Source organism: Schistocerca gregaria, chromosome 1, assembly GCF_023897955.1.
Source record: "Schistocerca gregaria isolate iqSchGreg1 chromosome 1, iqSchGreg1.2, whole genome shotgun sequence".
Classification (NCBI taxonomy): domain Eukaryota; kingdom Metazoa; phylum Arthropoda; class Insecta; order Orthoptera; family Acrididae; genus Schistocerca; species Schistocerca gregaria.
In genome coordinates this window covers 714,633,793-714,645,100 of record NC_064920.1, presented here as the reverse complement: position 1 = coordinate 714,645,100, position 11,308 = coordinate 714,633,793, and the positions used below count along the sequence as shown (strand labels likewise).

At 42.7% G+C, this 11,308-nt stretch overlaps 1 protein-coding gene across 1 annotated transcript in view; it reads left to right on the top strand.

Annotated features, from left to right (window-relative positions):
• Window positions 1-2,163: 2,163 nt before the first annotated feature.
• The window catches only part of LOC126365964 (lipopolysaccharide-induced tumor necrosis factor-alpha factor homolog), a 175,115-nt gene continuing 165,970 nt past the window's right edge, over window positions 2,164-11,308 (top strand). The window contains exon 1 of the mRNA XM_050008770.1: window positions 2,164-2,224. The gene's annotated coding sequence lies outside the window, so the exon portion shown is untranslated. The remainder of the gene's footprint in view (window positions 2,225-11,308) is intronic.

Here is an 11,308-nt window from a genome sequence, read left to right as displayed (position 1 = left end):
TGACGATAGATAATAAAGAAAGGAAAATGTAAGCAAATGCTGCACGCCATTCCACGTGCATGGCCCATCTACGTACTGATTCCGTGTTCCAAGTTGATGAAACATTTCGCAGCGTGTGGAGTCCCATGACGGCAGCCATCCCACTCGGCTATAGCGGCGGAGACTTCCCGTACTAGGGCTCCTCTGTTCCAGCCGTCCCCGCCCGTCATACAGTTTCAATCTGCCACGAAGTTTCACATCGGCACACGATCCACTGCAGAGTGAAAACTTCATTGTGAATGCCACTGGGCGTAATTCTCTCGGCGTAAGCGCCACCTGCCTTTTTGATGTATAACTACATTAATTGTACCAATGCTCCCGTAGTGTTATAACGGGAGTGTTAAACGCCTTCCTTCTTTTTATTGTTACTTTATCTAAGGACGTTATTAATACTGATAATTTAGACGTTGCCTTTGTACGCCAATTGGCACATGGTTCGCTCCATGAGCGCCACCTGCCCTGGTCTCAGAGTAACTACGCTCGCCGATTACACTCAGTCGGTTGTGAGCTCTGCAAGATCCATGTACTAATTTATATTTACGTGACAAACCCTAACTCTAGGGCTATATTTCAATTTTGACAAATGGATCTATGCCGACATTTGTAAAAACGGCGATGGTACATTAGTCCTTACTAATGTAAAATTGTAAGTACCAGTCGTCGTTATCATACTTCTGTAATGCAAGAGTTTTCTAATTTGTGTTAAATCTATTCTTGACTTAAGTTTCATACTTTTCTAATGTAAGCTATGATGTTCATTGTTCTTAGGCCACCTTCTGAAGAAGACAAATTTATATTTGTCGAAACCTAGGTAAAGAATTCTTTATCCATTGCAACTGGTCGGCTGTTTATAATTTTATTCATTGTGAATGTACATGTTATTGAGTTCTTATGGTCTACATTGACCAGAAGGGTGTGTGATCGCTGCATCCTATTAGACCTTGTAATGTGTTGTGTTCGCTGGTGTTCCGGTACCGTTGGCCACCCTGTGTGCTTCGTTGATTGGCCAACTCTCAGTCATCCTATCGCAACCCAGCGGCCCACTAAATCACGCGATCTTAATCCCACAGAAAACACGTGGGTCTGTTTGGAACAGCGTGTGAACAATAGCAATCAACATCCCCTCACTTTCGTAGCTGAGCGACCTCTGATCATCACTGAATAAAATGGTTCAAATGGCTCTAAGCACTATGGAACTTAACATCTGAGGTCATCAGTCCCCTAGACTTAGAGCTACTTAAACCTAACTAACCTAAGAACATCACACACATCCACGCCCAAGGCAGGATTCGAACCTGCGACCGCAGCAGCAGCAGCGCGGTTCCGGACTGATGCGCCTAGAACCGCTCGGCCACAGTGGCCGGCGAATAAAATGGGCTGTGAGCACTATGGGACTTAATTTCTAATGTCAGCAGTCCCCTAGAACTTAGAACTAATTAAACTAACCTACGGACATCACACACATCCATGACCGAGCAGGATTCGAACCTGCGACCGTAGCGAAGGCGCGGTTCCAGACTGTAGCGCCTAGAACCGCTCTACCACCCCGGGCGGCATCACTGAATACCTTCAGCCGGATAGGGCAAACCTGAAGGAACTTATGTACTCTTTTCCTTGTCGATCTGAGGCATGAAGGCCAGATGCGGTGTTACACGCTTTTAGCGCGATTTCTCCTCAGGGTGACTAATTTTTCAGTGTGTGCCTCTAACATCCAGACTCATCACTGTGGCGCAGTACGAAGACGGAGTTTCCACACTTCTACTGCTACCATTCAGCAGCTGATCTTGGCGTTGCACTGACCTTATTGATCACCAAAGAGACTTCGCTGCTCAGTAATCTTAAACCGCATTTTGCCGGTACGCCGTCCTACACATCTTTCGCGTCTGGATTCATCGAGTCCTGGTATTACAATTTTTCCGCACCATAACGTAGCTTTTCAGCCAGTCTGGAGTAGTAGTGGAAGTGAAAATGTCAGAGGCTGAATTTAAGAATATGCTCTGATAGAAGACAATACGAAAAAGAACGATAACAGATAATGACTGGAGGTCGGGCGCCGGCAGACGACGTCGTATACCAGGGTGTGGCGAGAGCGGGCTGAATCAGCTGATCTCATATAAGCGGAAAGCGACGATAAGGAAGGAGACGCGAGTCGATAGCAGTGCCTCCGGCGGTATCTGGAGAGCAGGTAAGCTGCGCAGCCGCTGCTGGCACTTGCCGGCACTCTCATAACTGCCTCACACACATATCCTGTTCGAATGCGTGCACTGCAACATCATTCACATTTGACGCAAAAGTTCTTCTGAAAAACGGGGTATCCGGCCATTTTGGCCTAGCAGTTCTAGACGCTTCAGTCTGGAACCGCGCGACCGCTACGATCGCAGGTTCGAATCCTGCCTCGGGCATGGATGTGTGTAATGTCCTTAGGTTCGTTAGATTTAAGTAGTTCTAAGTTCTAGGGGACTGATGACCTCAGATATTAAGTCCCATAGTGCTCAGAGCCATTTGAACCAAAAACGGGTTACCACAACGTAAGCGCTATCAAAATACAAAGACTGTGTGGATCGTGTGAGTATTGGCTCAGAAAGTCGTGAATTACGCGCTGGCGTGGAGTAAATACTATGACCACTTTTGTACAGACACTGTAAAGCGAGCAAACTACTCATCTACTGCACCAATTAGCGTACCTCTTTATAAAACGTGCAAAAAATACGGAGGCTGTGCCAGTGGGTGACTTTTCAATTGTCATGTATTTCATTTGTGAGTTTGTGGCAAGTCCCTTGTCTACCCGTCAATAAAGCAGAAAAACATACGAAAGGCAACATCACGATCACTAACTGTAACGTGTAATGCTAATTCTTCGTCTTATGCTGTACAAAGATTATTGTAAAGTGCATTTTCTGCATAATCTGTACATAAGCGAAATCCATGTTAATTTTATTTCTCAAATATATCCATATACTTTAAAAAATAATATGTAGTCCGTCTTTGCGATATTTGAGATTTGGTTCGTATATCAAACGAAATGAAACACTATTCCTGTCGCGCTTCCTTCTTCCGTCAGGCGCCTGCAGTAGCCTGTAATACATGTTCATATTATGGATATAACAGTTGTGTTAGAAAATGATTACAGATACGTTCCCATATTGCAGTTTCTTTCGTTATTCTTTGAATCGATAGTAAATAACGCTTTGCAGCGCTAGTTACGCAAGGTTAAATTACTACTCGGTTCCACTTATGAGTTTGTGATCTTATTATTCCATTAGTGATATTTCTGGAGTTGTACTTGGTTGCCTGCATAAATCAGGATCTATTTTAGGCGTCTTCGAACATATTTCAATTTAACACCTCAGTTTCGGTGTGTGTTTGTTGCATGTGTTTACCGAATATAGTGATGCCAACTGTGCGCTATGTGCTTTTCGTTCGTCTTTTGTTTGTGTTTTATGTATGTACGTAGTTTCATATTAGTTCGTTTGTTATGTGTTTGGGTATGTTATTGCGTGTGGTAGGACCTACTCTGGCAAGGAGGTTAATTTTAAGTCGAGGGAATCATAAATAGTATTTATTTATTTTCCTTTTTCCTTAAGTGTCTGTGATGGCAGGTTAAGACGGACCACACTCCAAATGACTTAGAAGCAGCAAACGACAAGAAAATATAAAGAATGCCTACATTACTTCATTTGATTTCTGACTTGTATTGTTTAAACTACATGACACTGTGATTTGATCTGTTTTTAAAAATAATAATATATGCTATTATGTATACCAAAAACGGATCAATAATAAATATACTGAATAGGATCACCTACACACGAGTTGGTTTGAGCGGTGGTGAGAGTGAGTGCTGGGTGAAACATATTTATGCTTATTATTGCACTAATACAAGAATCGTATAATAAATATACTTGTATAAGGATTTGTAGAACGGTGTTAACTTCGCTACAAGCAAGCCGTAGCCATCGTTTTGTATTCTAAAGGATTGTTTCTGTTCCAACATACATGAGTTTGTACGTTAGGCATTATAATAAAAAACAACATAGCTCACTAATGTAATACCCACTGACTATATATGCTCTGGCCAAAGATGGTTGGTGGTCATACACGAAACAGATTAGCTAAAAATATATGATTAATGAAGTAAAAATTAATGAAAAGAGCTTTTATCGGCACGTAAGTGTGAGAAATGAACTTCATTGGTGACAACTGAGGTAATGCATGACTGAACGGGACAGAATGTAATGTCATTGGCAAAAATTTCATGTGAAGTGTGGTATACGTTCTGTTTCATTTATTGTATTTTACTACACTCTGTGCACAAGAATTTTTAATTTTGGCAGGATAATTTCATCCATACACTCTTTTTATCTGCGAACATCTACGTCCAAGCACTGTTAAGATGGATGTTATACGTATTTTGGCATAATATAGTGTCTGAAAAAGGGCATTATTATCTTTTGATAATCATGAATGCAGGCATGGTATTGAAACGACATTGCAGAACAAACACGTGAACTTAATATATGATGAAACTTCCTGGCAGATTAAAACTGTGTGCCCGACCGAGACTCGAACTCGGGACCTTTGCCTTTCGTGGTCAAGTGCTCTACCATCTGACATGGCTTAGCCACAGCCTGGGGGATGTTTCCAGAACTTCCTGGCAGATTATCAGCGCACACTCCGCTGCAGAGTGAAAATCTCATTCTGGAAACATCCCCCAGGCTGTGGCTAAGCCATGTCTCCGCTATATCCTATCTTTCAGGAGTACTAGTTCTGCTATGTTCGAAGAAGAGCTTCTGTAAAGTTTGGAAGGTAGGAGACGAGATACTGGCAGAAGTAAAGCTGTGAGTACCGGACGTGAGTCGTGCTTCGGTAGCTCAGATGGTAGAGCACTTGCCCGCGAAAAGCAAAGGTCCCGAGTTCGAGTCTCGGTCGGGCACACAGTTTTAATCTGCCAGGAAGTTTCATATCAGCGCACCCTCCGCTGCAGAGTGGAAATCTCATTCTGGTTAATATATGATGTCTAGTACGTACTTTTTGATATTTGTTGAAAGCTTTCTTTGGCACAGAAATTGGTTGCCTAACAATCTGCCCCGCAACAACGTATGATAGTGTTGCTAAGAACTCAAATTTTCTCTGCAGAGTGAGCGACAGGTGTCAGATATCACACTACTGATTTGGTTAAAGCAATCAATTTGTTTAATAAGTTTCTTCTTCCTGTAGTTTTCTGTACATTCTCTTGCTGGAAAACATAATCAGCAGTCCCAACGTTGAATTTCCAGTGTTCTACCAACATAAAAATTTCTACGACTGCTTGAAAGAAGCATTCCCTCTTAGGCAAGTCATTTCATCATGATGACCATGAGAGATCTGGCATCCATTGCTGCAGAGACACTACCTGAAGTCGTTTCAGGGAATTGCGGCCTTAGTTATACTCGTCCACGTTGCTCATGTGTATTTTCTAATATCATCTATCCACTTTCCATTATGAGCGCCAACGCCAGAGTTCTCTGTACTGCTCCCCATGTCAATGACCGTCCACCGCTGCCTCGCGCTAACGACCTTTACACGCTTTCTTAGACCATTACCCCCGAGTGCAGTCAGACACAATCTGGTGCCTCCACCCTCCCCCACATTATCGTCAACTTTAGTACCTGCGTAACTGTAGAATGCAAAACTTTTCTTGGAACGCTTCTATTTAAGGATGAATGATATTTAGTTGAGTGTGTGCGTGTGTGTGTGAGTGTGTGTGTGTGAGAGAGAGAGAGAGAATGAATGACGAAGGAATTCGAGGTGCATCGCAAGTGCTACCCACAACTCCTTCTCAAATAAGAAAGTAAGCATGCCGGCCAGAGTGGCCGAGCGGTTCTAGGCGCTACAGTCTGGAACCGCGCGACCGCTGCGGTCGCAGGTTCGAATCCTGCCTCGGCCATGGATGTGTGTGATGTCCTTAGGTTAGGTTTAAGTAGTTCTAAGTTCTAAGGAACTGATGACCTCAGCAGTTAAGTACCATTGTGCTCAGAGCCATTTGAATCAAAAAAAGCAAACTATGCACTTGTTACAAAACGTACTTCCGCTGCGTTACTCCTCTCCACTGCGGCATTTGCCTGACCTGCACACTGCAACCCCATTTAAAATCAACCAAGTTAAAATGTGTGCACTACACATTCGTGATCACTTGATTGCTGCACTCCTATCTTTTGAACTGGTAGAAATTGTAAGACTTCAGGCTGTAATGTTTTGTACCTGATCACAAAAAAATGGTTCAAATGGCTCTAGGCATTGCGGGACTTAACATCTGAGGTCATCAGTCCCCTAGACTTAGAACTACTTAAACCTAACTAACCTAAGGACATCACACACATCCATGCCCGAGGCAGGATTCGAACCTGCGACCGTAGCAGCAGCGTGGTTCCGGACTGAAGAGCCTAGAACCTCTCGGCCACAATGGCCGGCCTATCTGATCACAGCCACTAACTGTAATAATAATAATAATAATAATAATAATAATAATAAGAATACACTGTACAGCACTATAGTAGCTCTTGTTTAGTTACTTCTGTGTTGTGCTGTCAATTAATTCATTTACGCATTTTGAAGCGAGTAATGAAGCAACTTCTAGACCACTGCAGGTACTGTGTACAACTTGGAGAAGACGTTTTCTTGAGATATTTGGCATTTGTTGCTTATATGTCTCACTTTTATCACCAGCGATATACGGGACAAAGCACAATATAGGTGTGTAGTGGATGGACTATGTGAGGAACCTGTAACCTCCATCGCATTATAACTTATATAGTCAATATTAGTATTGTAAGGTGTCAGGCAAATCCAACACCTTACATGAAAACTCTGACATGATAAGCAAATCCAGTAGTATGTCACATAGCTCCGAATAAATTGTGACATTAAATTAACCAAAGTAATACGAGTAACGAGTGAGCAAATGGAATACCACAGACTAACACAAGAATGCCTAAATGCATGTCGTACCTTCCCACCGTGAGGCAGACGCAGTTCCGAGGGGAGAAACGAGGACAGAAGCCGAGAGCAGAACCGTGTTAAGCTAGATAAGGGAGGGGCTGGGCACCCACGCCTCGAGCCTACCTGTACGACTATACAACCCGCACGTTTTAGCGTGAGGCTTTTTCGCGTCTCAGGTATGTCAAGGACCACCCCCAGCCCATGTTAAAAGCTAGAGCCCTCCAGAAAAGCAGTATAGATCTTACGATAACACAAAAAGGGCCACTACCACCCGCAAGTTTTAGCGTGAGACTTTTTCGCGTGTCTGTTACATTAGGATCACTCCCCAGCCCATGTTAAAAGATAGAGCCCTCCAGAAGAGCAGTATAGATCTTACGATAACGCTAAAAGGACCACACTAGCTGCAGGTTTTAGCGTGAGACTTTTTAGCGTCTCTGTTACATTGCAAACTTTAAAAAACATTGCCCCACCACGAAACGTATAACGTTTCTCATTGGATAGACAGAATTTTTGTAGGCGGAGCTAAAGGTTAACATTGAGATCCTGATTGGTCAGATGAAAACACAGCCAGATAGTTTTTTTAAACCAAATTCGGTAAATTGTAGTAACGAGAAGTTAAGAGGGTTGGTTCCGAGACGGCGAGCTGGATGGCTGCTGCGCCGGCCGCTGCCGCCCTGACGCTGCTTAAACACCGACAAGGTAATGAACGCACGCGATGCCGCATATTTGAGCGCATAAAGCTTCACTCAGAACTGCAGAGGACTCATCTGTTACACCCCTTTTTGCGTAATACTAGTGTCGATCGTCAATTAAAGCTCATGGTGTTCACATTTGCCACTTGAAGTAAAGATCTGAAACGCGATGATTTTTGTGTTATATAGTTATTGAGAAGCCACATCAGCCACTGTAATTTATGACAAGTTAGATAAGTAATTAAAGATAATTGAGGGTAACTGTAGACCATTTTGATAGTTTTCTCTTTTGTGAAACTTAATTTAAACCTAGATTATAGATGTGATATGGCAAAGGTCATCCTTCGATCGATTGTAGAACTTGGAAACCCATTTAGGGAATATTCGTTCACATTTTTGTTGAACGCAGTTGGTTTTTACCATCCTGTATTAAAACATTTCCTTTTATCAATAGTGCAATTTATAAACGATGTTTTGTGAGTAGAATAAAATTTCCAATGGTAAACTTAACTGCTTTTTCGACGTTATTTTACCAGCTAACTAAAAATAGGAAAGCCTTGAACCCTTTCCACTAAATTTAGTTAGTATTAAGATTCTTTTACAGGGAGTGCAGTGGAGCTGACGCTGAGATCATTTACTATTTGGTTATATCATCGCTAGTCTCACTGAACTCTTCTGAATTCTACATGTCATGTGTGGTCTGGCGTCTCCTTACCAGCAACAGGTCCCAGGTTCAAACTAGTTAATTCCCTAAAAAAAACACGCTCAGAGCGTCGTTGTGCGAAAGTGGTAGGGAGACACGATATAGAACAATCAGACACCACCATGAATGTTTAGAGTGTCTTACAGAATTGTGATTATAGTGATGATCTTTTTAAAATAATTTAGTTTCGTGATTTAAGCAGAATCGAACCGTTTACTTTTTACCCCTCAGAAAATTTCATTTTACCCCTCAAGGGCTAATTACCCCCAAGTTGGGTACCACTGGTCTACCGTATGTATATTGTGTCCCACGACACTCCCCTGCGGCACACCTGAAGTCACTCTCATTTCGGAAGACTTCTCTCCATTCAGAATGACATGCTGCGTTCTGTTATCTACTAACTCCTCAATCCAATCACACAATTGGTCTGATAGTCCATATGCTCTTACTTTGTTCATTAAACGACTGTGGGGAACTGTGTCGAACGCCTTGCGGAAGTCAAGAAACACGGCATCTACCTGTGAACCCGTGTCTATGGCCCTCTGAGTCTCGTGGACGAATAGCGCAAGCTGGGTTTCATACGACCGTCTTTTTCGAAACCCATGCTGATTGCTGCAGAGTAGATTTCTAGTCTCCAGAAAAGTCATTATACTCGAACATAATACGTGTTCCAAAATTCTACAACTGATCGACGTTAGAGATATAGGACTATAGTTCTGCACATCTGTTCGACGTCCCTTCTTGAAAACGGGGATGACCTGTGCCCTTTTCCAATCCTTTGGAACGCTACGCTCTTCTAGAGACCTACGGTACACCGCTGCAAGAAGGGGGGGCAAGTTCCTTCGCGTACTCTATGTAAAATCGAACTGGTGTCCCATCAGGTCCAGCCGCCTTTCGTCTTTTGAGCGATTTTAATTGTTTCTCTATTCCTCTGTCGTCTATTTCTATATCTACCATTTTGTCATCTGTACGACAATCTAGAGAAGGAACTACAGTGCAAGCTTCCTCTGTGAAACAGCTTTGGAAAAAGACATTTAGTATTTCGGCCTTTAGTCTGTCATCCTCTGTTTCAGTACTATTTTGGTCACAGAGTGTCTGGACATTTTGTTTTGATCCACCTACTGCTTTGACATAAGACCAAAATTTCTTAGGATTTTCTGCCAGGTCAGTACATAGAACTTTACTTTCGAATTCATTGAACGCCTCTCGCATAACGCTCCTCACACTACATTTCGCTTCGCGTAATTTTTGTTTGTCTGCAAGGCTTTGGCTATGTTTATGTTTGCTGTGAAGTTCCCTTTGCTTCCGCAGCAGTTTTCTAACTCGTTTGTTGTACCACGGTGGCTCTTTTCCATCTCTTACGATCTTGATTGGCACATACTCATCTAACGCATATTGTACGATGGTTTTGAACTTTGTCCACTGATCCTCAACACTATCTGTACTTGAGACAAAACTTTTGTGTTGAGACGTCGGGTACTCTGTAATCTGCTTTTTGTCAGTTTTGCTAAACAGAAAAATATTGCTACCTTTTTAATATTTCTATTTACGGCTGAAATCATCGATGCCGTAACCGCTTTATGATCGCAGATTCCCTGTTCTGCTTTAACTGTTTCAAATAGTTCGGGTCTGTTTGTCACCAGAAAGTCTAATATGTTATCGCCACGAGTCGGTTCTCTGTTTAACTGCTCAACGTAGTTTTCAGATAAAGCACTTTAAAAAATTTCACGGGATTCTTTGTCCCTGCCACCCGTTATGAACGTTTGAGCCTCCCAGTCTATATCCGGCAAATTAAAATCTCCACCCAGAACTATAACATGGTGGGGAAATCTACTCGAAATATTTTCCAAATTATCCTTCAGGTGCTCAGCAGCATTAGGACGCGGAGTATTTAATCGTTTAGTATCATAACGGTGGCCACTATCCCATTCAATAAGCATATCCGCTTTTTTTCATCGGTCTTCCGACTGGTTTGTTATATGTAGCGTGCCACTAACTACTCTCCTGTGGCAACTTCCTCATCTGAGAGTAGCAGCTGCACGTCACGTTCTCTGCTGTTTGTTGGTTCTGTTCCAAGTTCTATCTTGCCCTACGGGTTTCACTCTCTACAACTTCAAGTACCAAGGAAGTTTTACCTTGATGTCTTAAAAAAACGTATATCTTATCACTCTGTCTTTTCCGTTTGCCACACGTTCCTCGGCGATCCTGTGGAGAACTTCATTTCTTACCTTATCGATTCATCTAATTGGCAATATCCTACCACGCCACCACAACTAAAATCCTTCGATTCTCTTCTTTACTGCGTAATGCACTGCAAACAGATCTCTTGCAACTAGGCTACAGTTGAACGTTTTCAGCCGCACATGTGCGACGCGACGTACGAGGCATGTCAGAAAGTAAGTGTGCTAGATTTTTACGTCTTTTTAGAAAAAGTGTATCTGGAGAAAGAATTGCAGGATTTTGTTGATATACCTGTAGACTATTATTCGACGTACTCACCATCCTGTTCAATGCCCTCCTCAAAGAACTCTCCCGCCAGCTCCGTCCCCCACTTCAGAACCTCTTCCTGCACCTGATCGTGGATTAAAATCTTAATGCCACTCATGTGTATCTTCAGGGAGGTGGAAAGATGCTAACTTGAAGACGCCAAGTCACGAGAATACGGGACATAGTTCAAAATATCCCAATAAGGTGAGTCCAAGAGCGCCTTAATGGCTAAGAATGTGCGAGGACGGGATTCGTAGACCCAAGCACATTCCTCTTGTCAGTATTCGTTTTGAATACTCCTTTCAAGTTTTATTAGGGTCTCACAATATCGCTGTGCATTGATGGTCTCCACCTGAGCAGAAATTCGACCAAAATGATGCCTTTTCGGCCGCAAAACATTGAGGCCATG